The sequence below is a fragment of the Misgurnus anguillicaudatus genome, chromosome 22 (genome assembly GCF_027580225.2).
Source record: "Misgurnus anguillicaudatus chromosome 22, ASM2758022v2, whole genome shotgun sequence".
Lineage (NCBI taxonomy): Eukaryota > Metazoa > Chordata > Actinopteri > Cypriniformes > Cobitidae > Misgurnus > Misgurnus anguillicaudatus.
In genome coordinates this window covers 50,066,641-50,079,943 of record NC_073358.2, presented here as the reverse complement: position 1 = coordinate 50,079,943, position 13,303 = coordinate 50,066,641, and the positions used below count along the sequence as shown (strand labels likewise).

The 13,303-nt window shown below is 35.2% G+C and overlaps 1 protein-coding gene across 1 annotated transcript in view; it reads right to left on the bottom strand.

The window, feature by feature from the left end:
- Positions 1-13,303, bottom strand: part of LOC129439605 (polyunsaturated fatty acid 5-lipoxygenase-like) — a 260,317-nt gene that overhangs the window by 200,529 nt on the left and 46,485 nt on the right. The window lies entirely within an intron of this gene.

Genomic DNA, 13,303 nt, shown 5'->3' with positions numbered 1-13,303 from the left:
GTAAAGATAAAGACTTATAAATGTTTAATGCTCATTTAACTTTGAACAAAATTTTGCCAGTAAAAAACATAAATGTAAATCTACAGTAAATTACCGGCAACCCAGCTGCAATTTCTTCGGATTTTTTTACAGTGTAAACCTCACACAGCACTTTGGTCCCAGAAAATCCTTGTAAAATTGGCAGACAGGCTTCTGTGTAAATGCAAACACGTCCCGTAAATGTTTTGGAATCGCTCCCGGAAAGAAGACCTAGTAATGGAAAGCCCTCTGTGTAAATGAGATGCAGAAACAATGCCGATAGGCAACATGAAGTTATGGTTCAGCTCTTTAAAATGAGGAGTTTACAATTTACATGCAGATTAACATTCACATCACTATCCACTTGTCACTATCCGAGCTGAAGCTAAAATAATGTACCAGCATAAAAGAATAGCATGTCACATGCTCATATGGGCTTATAATAAACAAAAATACATGCACGTCATTGCAACAAGATATATAATTCACCTCTTTAAAACGGGGGTTTTAAACAGTGTTCGAATTCTGGTCTGGGAGGGTTCTATAAGCCTTGAGGGACCCCCCATAAAGCACAAAAATAAATTAGGGGGTCCCCTGGTTTTTTTATTAAAATTAAAATACTACATGAATTTAAAATTCTCATGTTGCGCTGCCACAAAGTAAACTAATTCAAATGATTTCTGTCTGAAATAATTATTAACTCTCAAGTGCGCCTCACGCTGTTTCTGGAGGAATTGACAGACAAGTTGTGGATTATTTTCACCTTATTGACGGTAAGAATCTTTAGAAATCTTGAGGATTCATTTTTTTAGTTCTTCTCAAACTATTATTTCACACCAGTGGCGAGGCTACCCACTCTGATTGACGGCTGATCCCCCCAGTCAAAAGAGACACAAAATACTCTATTGGGAAAGCAGAAGAAATCACGCATAAATGATAATAAATGATAGTCTCTTTATAATCATTTAAAAACGCATCATTCAGAAATAAATAACTATTTATAAAAAGCTTATCTTTTGCATGTGTGGTTTTAAACCTTGCAAATGTTTACATGCGAGCGATTTTAAACTATTTGAGCGCAAAATGTTAAAGTGGGCTGTTTTGTGTGGGCACAGACAATAACGCACACACATACTCAAATGGACGCACACTCCTAAGTAGTTTTGGCACCTATTCTCATAAAAAACATTCAGTTATGTCTTAAAGTGAGTGCAAACAGTTCAGAAAGAGATCAGGGCTGCGTTCCCCGAAACATTCTTAGCTCTACGTCGTTCTTAAGTTGTACCTTACCTTATCGTTAATACGTGTTTCCCGAAACGTTCTTAGTTACGTATCCCTTCTGTAAGTCATACTTTCGGAAGGTTGGTCTGGAGCACTCTTAGCTATACCTTATCCCACTTGACTCCGCTAGGGGCCATGATTGTGATAAAATCTTACATTGCAGTCTATATAACTAAATATTTGTAAAAAAAAAAAAAGTTGCAATAGCCTAAACTCCGTGTTCAATATTTTTTATATTTAAAGAATAAAACATTCACATAATTAGACATCATTACACTTATGGTTGTTAGATTTTTCATTATGTTGCCCAAAGGAACATCAGCTTCGAATTCTTAAATGCTATAGGCTTAAGAAACTATTTAAAAATATATTTTTGGGTGGATGAGTTGGTGAAACTATGGCAGCTATACAGCGAATCTCACTATTTCATTTGTGCATTTCATATCCGTTAAATCTTTAGTCTACCGGCTAGTATTTTAGCTGCAAATAAATAAATCAGGTAAAAATCGCATGCCATGGGAGCACATTCATCACAAAATCATAATTGTTGATTTTCCTAATTATGATATTAATTCAATTCAATTCAATTTATTTATATAGTGCTTTCACAATTGTTAATTCGACTTTGCATCGAAGTGTTTTAAAGGCAGAGTCCACGTTGTTTGAAAAACGCGTTGGAAAAGGAGACGGGCCGACTACCAAAACACACTTATAGCCAATCAAATCAAATCAAATGCCGGGTTGCGTATGTGTGGGGTGGGTCTATCAACAGAAGGTCCAGATTCTATTGGGGTAGGGGCGTGTTTGTTTGGGTGATTTCAAATATCAACATTGGCTTTCAAACATCGTGGACTCCGCCTTTAATGTTTTCTAACTTTGAGGCAACTGCATGCCATATTCTTTATAAACATTCAAAATAAACTGTTCCACTTGATTACTGCTTGTAAAGTCTCCTAAGGTAAAAAAATTTCCACATTAAAACTAATCAAAGCTAAAATCTAAAGCAATCATAATATATATTTATATATGATATAATATATAGGCATTATTTCTATATAATTTTGTGAGAATTTGTCCACTTAAGTGCATGAAGACATGAACAAGAATTAAGTGCGTGCAGTCTGAGATGCATCGCAAAACTAAGACAATCCAGTTAAAGTTTGAAAAGCCTGCGTTTATGCTATTAAGAAAATGTAGCTTAATCTGTAGCAGCATAGAGCTCGACGAATCTGCTGTTGAAAATTAATTTGTTGATCGTTTCATCATGCTAAAACCAAAAAAATTGACTAATTGTAATGTGTAAATCGGGTGCGGGTAAAAACAAGTATGGTGCGGTTCACGGGTGGATCATATTTTTAAAGCAGCGAATTCGGGTGACGTTTAAAGCTGATCCGCGCATCTCTAAAACAAACGTGCTTCAGATGTGTGTGCAGACAATAGGCTACCTCTCACACAACACATATTCTCCTTGCATTAAATTGGCATGGCTTAAAAAGTGACAGTTCCTGAGAATGCGAGGCCCCGGCGACCATCGCGTGTTGGGCGGTCCGGGCCAGCAGATTTCTATGGAAATATTTGTTATTACTGCTCTCTCTTTTGTATTTAGAGGGGTGTGAACAGAAGGTAGAAACAGGGGTGTTTCTAACTCAACTGGTAGCGTATTGCATTAGCAGCACTAAAGGTCAATTCCCAGGGAACAATGTATAGATTTACAGCCTAATGTCACGTGCACACAAAATTGCATTCTTTATCTGTCACTCATTCTTGCACACGCACAAAAATGACCTGAAAAAAAACTCCATTTAGACAGACGGAGTTGTTTGTAGCATAAGTTGTCATGGGTTCAGTTCCAAGGAAAGATGTGAAATTATAAAATGTATAGTTTGACAAATGTTCCCTTGAAAACAGTCGTTATGTGGGTAAAAATCTATTTACAGGTCAATAGAAATGGCCAGTTGTGTAAAGAGATGGCCACTTGCAGTCCAATGATGAAATACAAATGGAGTGGTGAAGGGATCTCCTGTTCTCACTTTTCATGGCGATAACAAACTTATTTCTAGTTGAATTTTAATCTAACTCCAATTTAGTTGATGTTTTAGTTCAATTAGTGATGTACATTTAGTGAATAATTCCAATTATCTGTTGATCATAATTTAGATATTTGATTATTTATAAATTCTCATAATCTTAGATATTTGTGTATTAGGTACACAATATTGCACAAAGTCATACGTTGGCCATTGTGTAGATCTCACAATCACAAAATTGTCAGTCTGATCTTAGTCAGAGGTTGCAGGGTTAACTAATACTTTTTAAGGGACACTTTTTTAAAATTTTCTCATTTTCCAAGTCTCATTTGATTTTTACCATTTTGGAATCCATTCAAGCTGATCTCCGGGTCTGGCAGTACCACTTTTAGCTTAGCTTAGCACAATACATAAAATCTGATTAGGCCCAGGGGCGTCATAAGGCTTTAGCCCCCCTAAAATTCTTCTCAGCCCCCCTAAAAATGTTGCTATGTTAGCTCCATAAACTGTACAGGGATTCGTGATCGCTTCAGTCCCCTTTAAACTTCATTTGAAAACGGCAGGGCAGACTTTGTCTCTTTCCCCTCTGCGACTTTAGCGTGTTCAGCCCATCTATGTTATACAGTGAAATACTCCAATAAGGTGGCAGAGATAGAGGCGTGTTCGAGTGGTCCAAATTTAATGTGCTACTTTTACTCCCTCAAATAATTATTTTAATTGACATTTTTATTTGGACGTGCTGCAGCACAGCACATTGTTAAAAACAAATATTAAGAAAATATTAACGTACGTTGCAAAATTTTACATAATGATTTCATCGTAGACTGGAAGAGTGATCTATGCTTATAGATTGGGATTTCTTTTTCTCTTTGTACTGTTTTACAACAGAACTTGATGCCACGTTTTTTTTCTTAAAGTGATTTTTTTTACTGTGTTGATGAGATTAACTGTGTTGGACTGGACTGCTGCCTTGAACTTGAAAACGCAAGCGTGTGCGCGGCCCAACAATAGCGCGCGTGCACAAAGCTAAATGAGTTCATGTTCGCGTCTTTTAGGCTTACGGACCAACGCATATTAACATGTCTCAAAATAGATTTCTTAGTGAGTATCATAGTAAACAATTGATTATCTTCTTAAACATTTTATTGCATTTCATCTTATATGTCTACCTGTTGAAGTCTCTGTCATTAATAAGAAAACAAGAAGAGAAAATCTGTCTGTCTTTGAAACAAAGATAAATCCAAATTTAGGCTCAATTTTAGGCTTTTTTGCCAAAAGTGTTAAGTTTAAGGTTTAGCGTGGAGTTGGATTTTACAAAAGTTACTGCAGTTAACATGAGATATTTTGTTTCATTAACACACAGTAAATCAGATGGGAGAAATAGAAAAGTTTAAAATTCAGCCTATGTTTACATGCCAGTAGTTCATGCAGTCAGTGCACTAGTCTATAGGAATATTTATCTAATGTGGGGTAATATAGTAACCAGCAATCATGAGATTCATTCATGATTTTTTGATGCTTTTTGCACATTGCTTTCTTTCAGAGACTATAGACCCCGTAAAGTAGCCTTGGTCACCCCCTGGCAACCCATTTATTTCTAGCTCTGCCACTCTTTTTATATAGCTAACCTATATATATATCGTCGCTGTCCGATGAAACTCACGTATGTTCATTTTGCCGATTTTGAGATTTTTCGACAGATTGAATGTCCAGGTTCCTTTCCATATACAGTATGCGTCACATACCTAAATAGCCAATGAAAACTTGTGAAATCATGTCATCTGATTTTCACGTACCCGTTTGGTGTCAAAGCTGTCAATCACGCCGCATATCTTCCGCCTGTGAAGCATCTCGCCGGTCTCGTAAAGTTTCATCGAAGCTCAGCACTGGATATAGCCGAATAAACATGACAATGACTTTCCTTCGAGGTAAACGTTTCCCCCGGACGCCAGACTAACATCTAGGAGTTACTTAATTACGGTAGGACTGTGCAAACAAAGTATCTGTCTAGCATTGGTGATATTTACGCTGGGGATTTCCCCACCACTTTTTGAAGGCGTTTAGTTAAAATGTTCTGAAAAATCAAGAGATGCTTAAGACTGCTTTTGTGGTCTAGTGTCACATATGTTGTGTTGTATGCTTATGGTGTGTTTTCTTGTACATATGTAATGAAATTCATTGTAATCATTTATTAAACGCGCTGCTGTTTTCTACGCTATGGTGCTTTGTCATTGTTCGGTTGAGCTGGTGTTGCAGGGACTGTTACATGTGTGATGTGTGCATTCGACATTGTTGAGGGTTTATACATTTATGCTGAGTATTTTCTTGTTGTTGACTGGCCTACGCTATGCCCATTTTTGATGCGCCGTTGTTCAATATTTTTCCCGTCCTGCAGTTATGTTTTTATCTGATCTTTTGTCCCGACCACTTTTCAACACAAACTGACGCCCCTGTTGTGTAGCATTACCATGTCAGTGTATTGATTCATTGTCCCTTAATGGTTTGCAAGAGACATTTAATACACTTATAATTAATATTAAATAAAGTAAGCATATTTAACCAAGACGTAGGCTATTTAATAAATTGAGCGTATTCATCTGTCAATACGAAACGCGACTTGGCCGTTCTAATTAATGATCGGAAGAACGCGTATCGATCAAAGTTACTGTAAAATATGCACGCATGTCCATTTAAACTCAATTTTGGTCAAATGTGGATTATATCATGACACTGGCAAGAATATGGTTACATGTAAATATGCCGTACCAAGTATGACAACGCTACATTCAACTGCTTTTGATATACAGTGTTTTTTTTCACTTTCTGAAAAGTTACCGTTTTGGACATACGTTAGTTTCATCAGGCAGCGACGATATATATATATATATATATATATATATATATATATATATATATTCTATTATACTCTTGTTTGGGGGCTGAGCCCCCCTAAATGAAAATCCTAGAATCGCCCCTCTCCATTGGTATCTGTTGAACAAAGTCATTTAGTGATAAACAAGCCCATCTTTTATATATTAAATTCATATTCTCTGCCAGTTTTAAAAACAATTGCAGTTCACTGCACTTTTTGAATAGATCTGTGTATATTTGCCTTTGTTCAAGTTCAAAGCCTTTACTGTTACAGTAAACGGTCCCTTTTCAATGAAATTCTTAGTTTGCTTTCCACTTTGAATGCTGTTAGAAAGTAAAGTATAATAAATAAGTGAAAATGTGATTTACAGATACACAGTGTAGTGCAAAAATCATTTATTTATATAGATTAATAGATCTTTAATTTAAGACCACATTCTTTATTTTACTGAGAGTTGTACTCTACAACACTCTACAAAAGTTTTGCCTTCATTAGATTTGTTGTTTTACAGTTTTTCTCAATTGCTAAAACACAATTTCTGAAACCTTGCTCCTTTTTCCGAAAACATTAAACACAAAACCTCATCTTCAAACACTATTTGCAAAACCTCTGACTTCTCTTGCAAAATGAAACTTTCGCCCCAAAACAGTTTTACATGCATTCAAAATCAAACACTGCTCTCAATTCATAAACAAAGTGATCAAAATGATATACACTAACAAACAGTGAGTAAACACTACACCAAAAAATAGAAAACATGGTTCAAAACATATAGTTCTCAGGGAGTAAATTTGTACATATTTACAGTGTAACTCTCATTGTTTTGGACAAATTGCAAATGCTTTGATACAATCAAGCAGATGATTGTGAAGAAATGTCTGCTGTTTACATTTTCAATTTAATTTTCATGAAAATACATTATTCTGTTTTCTGTTGAAAAGTCTTACACCTCAAAACATTTAGGAAATAGTTACAGTTTTTTCCAATTGCTAACACACAATTTTGCAAACTAGTCTGGTTTTATCAAAAAACTGAACACAATTTACAAAACCACACACCCAAATAGCAAAATACCACATATATCCTGCAAAATGAAGCACTCCAACCTAAACTACATATAACATTATCAAAATCAAACTTTGACACAAATTGGAACACACTTCATTCATATTACCAGATTTTGTCTTGCCAACTACACACAGTTGGGCATAATGAAAAGTGCACTTTTCTTTAGTATGCTTTGCCATAATACTAAAATATGTATTAGATTGTTCACATGCACAAAAATATTTGCAGATACACACACATGCTGTTGATTTTTTTTTATTTTTCACCAAACAAGTCACAACGCCTCGTCCACATCACAGGCAATATATTCCCTTGCCAGACATCGATGGAAGAAGCGCCGTATCCATCCCTAAATTGCACAGACATCAATCTCATCATATGTCTCTTCTATAGCCTGCAAAAGAGGCATGCGCACAAAGGGCTGCTGGTCATATACCTTCCATATAACTCTTCTATGGGGTTCAAAAGTGTAATGCAAGTATGGGGGGAGGTATCGCACAATAAATGTTTGGTAGTCAGCAAACCAGTTTTGGACTGGGGCTGCACGATGAAAGCTCACGTTGTGCCATACTACAACATACCGGTTTCTTTGGTCTGCATCATTCATACACTCTGATGGTATGAGAATGTTGTGGAGTCTTTCTAGAAATGTAAGAATATGGGCTGTGTTGTATGGTCCAAGGTTGGCATGATGGTGGAGGACACCATTCATATTGGAGATGGCAGCACACATTGTGATGTTCCCACCACGTTAGCCAGGATCATCTATAATGGCTCTGTGGCCAATGACGTTCCGGTGGTCTTTTCTAGTGCTTGCATCCTGATTGAAGTGTTAACAATTAACCATTCAGGTGTTTGGGCAGGTGGCACATATATTGGCCATTTAGCTCGTGTAGTGTCATTTTGAATGGCAGTGTTTTGAAAAGGCAAACATGTGACTTTATGTCAGATTGTTGTGTCTTGTGCAGAGAACCGTGTTCAGTGCATTTAAAAAGTGCCATTGTGAATTGCAAAATGTGTGTAAAGCAGAAAATGTGTTTAGACTTTTGGAGACTTGAGAAGAGGTGTTGCTCTCTGTGTGTCAGTTTAAATAGTTGTGCTGTTCATGTCATTTTAGTGTGTTAACAATTGGAAAAAACTGTAATCGTGCATAGCATGAAATTGTTGACCACATGTGTCATAATCTGTTACTGTAAGCATGAAGCATGTTTTCTATGTTTTGTTTTGTTTTTTTTGTAAATGTGAACTGAATCGATAAATTCCTGTCAAGGGAATCCTGAAATTTTGAGTCATTTTTTTGAATTTTTTTAATTTTACTGTAATTTTTTTTCAAAATCACAATTTGTGTTATTTGTTTACAGAAGAAAAGGTGAAAATGTAAATCATCCACAGTTTACAACAAAAAATACTGACACATAATTGTGTACACTTGGTATACTGACAACATGGCAACATTTTGACTGTCTTGTTCATGAACAATGACACACAGACTTGCCATTTTGATGGGACTGACATGTTCACTAATGTAACAATTTACTTTTGAGAGATGAACTCAGACTTTTCACCCCTAGTTTTACAGTACTGTACCCTGCATTTCACAAACTTGTCCTTTGTTTCTGTGATACTGTAAATCAGTACAGTCAGTACTGTTAACAAAAGGAAAGTTCAGGTTCATACAATTTGTTCATTTGTACAGTATACAGTCTAAAATGCACTGTACTTCTGTATACAACAGTGAACTGGCTAATATTGGTTGTGTCACATCATTTGAAACAGGTTAAATCCATTTTGAGTGGTTGTGTTTAATAAATGACATGTGTGATGACATTTGTAATTGATTGTTGCTGCTTGTGTTTAACAATATGCATGATATGTGCATTTGAGTGCAGATTGTGTTTTGAGAATGAGTATGTGTTTGGAGTTTTGCTAAAAAGTCTAAGTGAGATCTGCAAATTGTGTTTTATGATGTGAAATGGTTTAAGGTATTGACAACAGACTGCACAATTAGATAAATGAGTTCAGGCAACTGAGAACTTTGTTCAGCCAATGGGTTTTAGTGTTTTAACAATTGAGAAAAACTGTAATAACAAGCACAAGGCACTGAATTAATTGTATTGCTCGCCTTGTATATTATTATGCACTGATGAGATTTTCTGTCTTTAGTGAGTATAGTTGGCCAACCTCTACTGTTTACAATACAACAACAATTATGATGCAAAAGAAGTGTAAATGTATAAGCATATTGTACTTTTTCAGCAATTTATTTCTTTTCAGTCATGATATCATAAGAAGAGAGACTGTTAGAAGAGGTTGTGCCAGTTTTGTTTGGAACAGAAAAGGATTTGCCAGTGTTTTATTTGTGCTACCTTGTCTTTTTTTTCAAAGGGTATTCATTATCATGTTTCTTTAAATAAAAATGGTTTTATGTGAATTTGGTATTGTGCTTTAAAAGGGATAGTTCACCGGAAAAAAAAAGATGCAATATGAAGTTTAAAACACTGAAATGTTTAAAATGTCAAATGGAAGTATATGTATACCAAAATAGTTGTGTACCTTTGCATAATTTGTTGATTCATTTTTTTCTGCAAACGGAAAAACTAATAAACAGGGCTGCGTTCTCCGAAACTACCTTAACGCTACGTCGTTCTTAAGTTCTTAACATTCTTAGTTACGTATCACTTCTGTAAGTCGTTCGTTCGGAAGGTTGGTCTGGAGCACTCTTAGCTTTACTGTATCCCACATGACTCCACTAGGGGCCATCACTTTCATAAAAGCTTACATTGCAGTCTATATAACTAAATATTTGTAAAAAAAAAAAAGATGCAATACACTCTGTGTTTAATTAGGCAAATATTTTTATATTTAAAGAATAAAACATTCACATAATTAGACATCATTACATGTTAGATTTTTAATTATGTTTTCCAAAGGGACATCAGCTGCGAACTATTAAATGCTACAGGATTAAGAAACTATTTAAAAAGTTGGTGAAATAAATCGGGTAAAATTACAAAAATAATTATGATTATTAATGTTAATTCGAAGTTTTTTTAATGTTTTATAACTTTGAGGCAACTGCATGCCATATTCTTTATAAACATTTAAAATAAGCTGTGCACTTGATTACTGCTTGTATAGTCTAAGGTCAACAAAAGTTCCACATTAAAACTAATCAAAGCTAAAATCTAAAGCAATCATACTATATATTTATAGGCTATTATATAATATTTGATATGTTATATTTAGACAGACAGGCTCCAGAAATGCGTCCATTAAGCTTTATCCGCATTGTTAACGCGCTGCTTGTGCATACAGTGTCCAAGCACAATAAACGCGTGAACTAATGAACAACAGCAGTTTGTTTTTGTATATTTTAAGTGTAATGCACAGCCAAGTACTTGCACAACCCACTTTATTTCCCTGTGCAACGCACTTATTGGGAACCCCTAATATAAATGATCCTTTCAAGGCATAGCGGATGAATTGGAGCAGTTTAAACATGATACGTTTGGAAATAAAGTTGCGGGTTTTGCACGGGTTTGATATAAAACATAGAAGGTTGAATTTAGTTGTTTGCATTTTGAAATATTTTTTACCAGATATTCCTAATAAATTGAACTTGAACTATTTCTAAAATGTTTATTTAATAAAGAACACCGCTATCTCATAACGCAGCGAAACCTATTACATGAAGTGAATAATTGATTGTCGAGCAATCGATATGAACCTATTCAGCACCTCCACCATGGACAGCACCCACTAAGGTCGAACTTAAGAAGGTTTACCTTAAGCAACATCCTAAGGTATAGTTCGGAGAACACACGTAGGAAAGGTATACCTGTAGTTAACTCTTTCCCCGCCATTGACGAGATATCTTGTCAATTAAGAGAAAACGCTTCCCCGCCAATGACGAGATTTTCCTTCTTTTCGCAATACCGCTATTATCCACTAGGTGGCTTCCACTTCCGCAACTTTTTAAACCCGGAAGTATTGCACTATGGCAAGCTGCTGCATGTCCGTGTCTGTTTTAAAGATGGCTCTGAATGGGATCTCTATGAAAAGTCCGTCACAAAAATGGAATTATTTCTGCTTTTTGCTCAAAATGTGGTGTTTTTGCAGAAACCTACCCATATTCAAAAGCTGATTACAAAAGTACTACTGAAGGTAGGAAGAAACGTTTTTTTTGTTTGAAAGCAGAGGGTCTGTTCTTTCATTTGGTATATTGTATGTTTATATATTCAAAGAAGAACATTTTCTGGAAGGCATTAAACTTTGGTGAAAATCATGAAAAACGCTGGCGCTGGCTGGCAACTTTTTTTAAAAACGCTGGCGGTGAAAGAGTTAAGGTTTAACTTAAGAGTCTTTTTTTTGTTTGAAAGCAGAGGGTCTGTTCTTTCATTTGGTATATTGTATGTTTATATATTCAAAGAAGAACATTTTCTGGAAGACATTAAACTTTGGTGAAAATCATGAAAAACGCTGGCGCAACTTTTTTTTAAAACGCTGGCGGTGAAAGAGTTAAGGTTTAACTTAAGAGTCTTCCTAGCGCACTAAGAGACAACGTTATCGGAGAACGCACCCCAGTTCATTTAACACATATTCCGTGAACATAAAACACTAGTTTTGGGTTTGTTTTTGTCAGAAAATGATCTAATGCATCAAATAAATATACAAAAAAAATCCAAAACGAAGAATTAAGCATTTTATCATCAAAGTGCATTTTGCTCCACCAGAAGTTTTCTTGTTCTTAGCGCTTGTAAAATTTGATTCATTTATTTGTGGCCATGGCACGAAATTCAGCCTCTTTTCATGCCTTGAGCACAAATGTATTTTCGTGTAACTCGCACAAATTTCTCTAAATAGTTTTTCGTGTCCGTTGCACGACTTTCTTTTTCGTTTCATTTTATGTATTGTTTTTTCATTATTATTTTATTTTTTCAATTTTCTTACCATTGTCGCTTGGATTGGGGTTAGAATCACTTTCTGTTTAATTTTTTAGACATCCTAACCCAAGCCCCAACTCCAATAGTTTTAAATGCGCAAGAAAACATGTAGAAACAGCAGAGAAAGTAAAGCAATCACAAGGTAGAGGTAAGCCTATTTTCTGCTTTACATTGTTTAATGCCTACGCTAATTTAAAAACATGATAAAAATGTCTATCCCCCTCTCTAACTTAGATATTTTCATTTTTGTTTGTTTTAATTTCACTTGTCAAATTGCATTGCTATGAAATATTTTACACCAGTGGGGCCCCTTAACCCAAAGGGTCAGCCCTGTCAGCGTGTTTACAGAAAATCAAACAAAATTGTCTCTGTAAACTGCTATAGCATCGTGATTGCCTTACCAGTTTGAGAATTAAGTTTTTATTGAAGATAACATTTGAATAAAAGTAAGATGATAATGCTTGTTTTACATTATAATGAATGGCGTCATTGAGTAGTTTAACAGGTTTACAGCTCTCTCTCTTCTGCAGAAGTATTTAGATAAAAAGGGACATTTAGCTCAAGTGTATTGTATTAGCAGCACTACAGGTGAATTCCCAGGAAATAATGTATAGATTTACAGCTTTTATGACACACACGTGCCCACAAAATTGCATTCACTGTCACACATCCTTACCCTTAAATGGACCGACACATATACAATTGCATGTAGCTCAAGTGCTCATGGGTTCAGTTCCAAGGAAACACATAAACTGATAAAATGTATAGCTTGACAAATGTTCTCGTGAAAACACGTTATGTCTCAAGGGAACGACTTGTGAAATACATGTATCATCATCATAAACAAAGATGAATCTATATTATTTCATTTACAATATGCAGTGTTATGTGCATTGTAAAACAAACACAGCATTGTTGTCAAATCAACATACATTTTTTTATGTTACTTGAACTTAAAGAATTAAGTTAAACAATTTTATATCAAAACTTGATTTTATAAGTTATGTTAACTTTTTTTAAGCCAAAACTTAAAATAGTACAGTAGGTTGAATTGACTTGTAAAACCAAGTTGTTTTAACTTCATGCTGCATTTT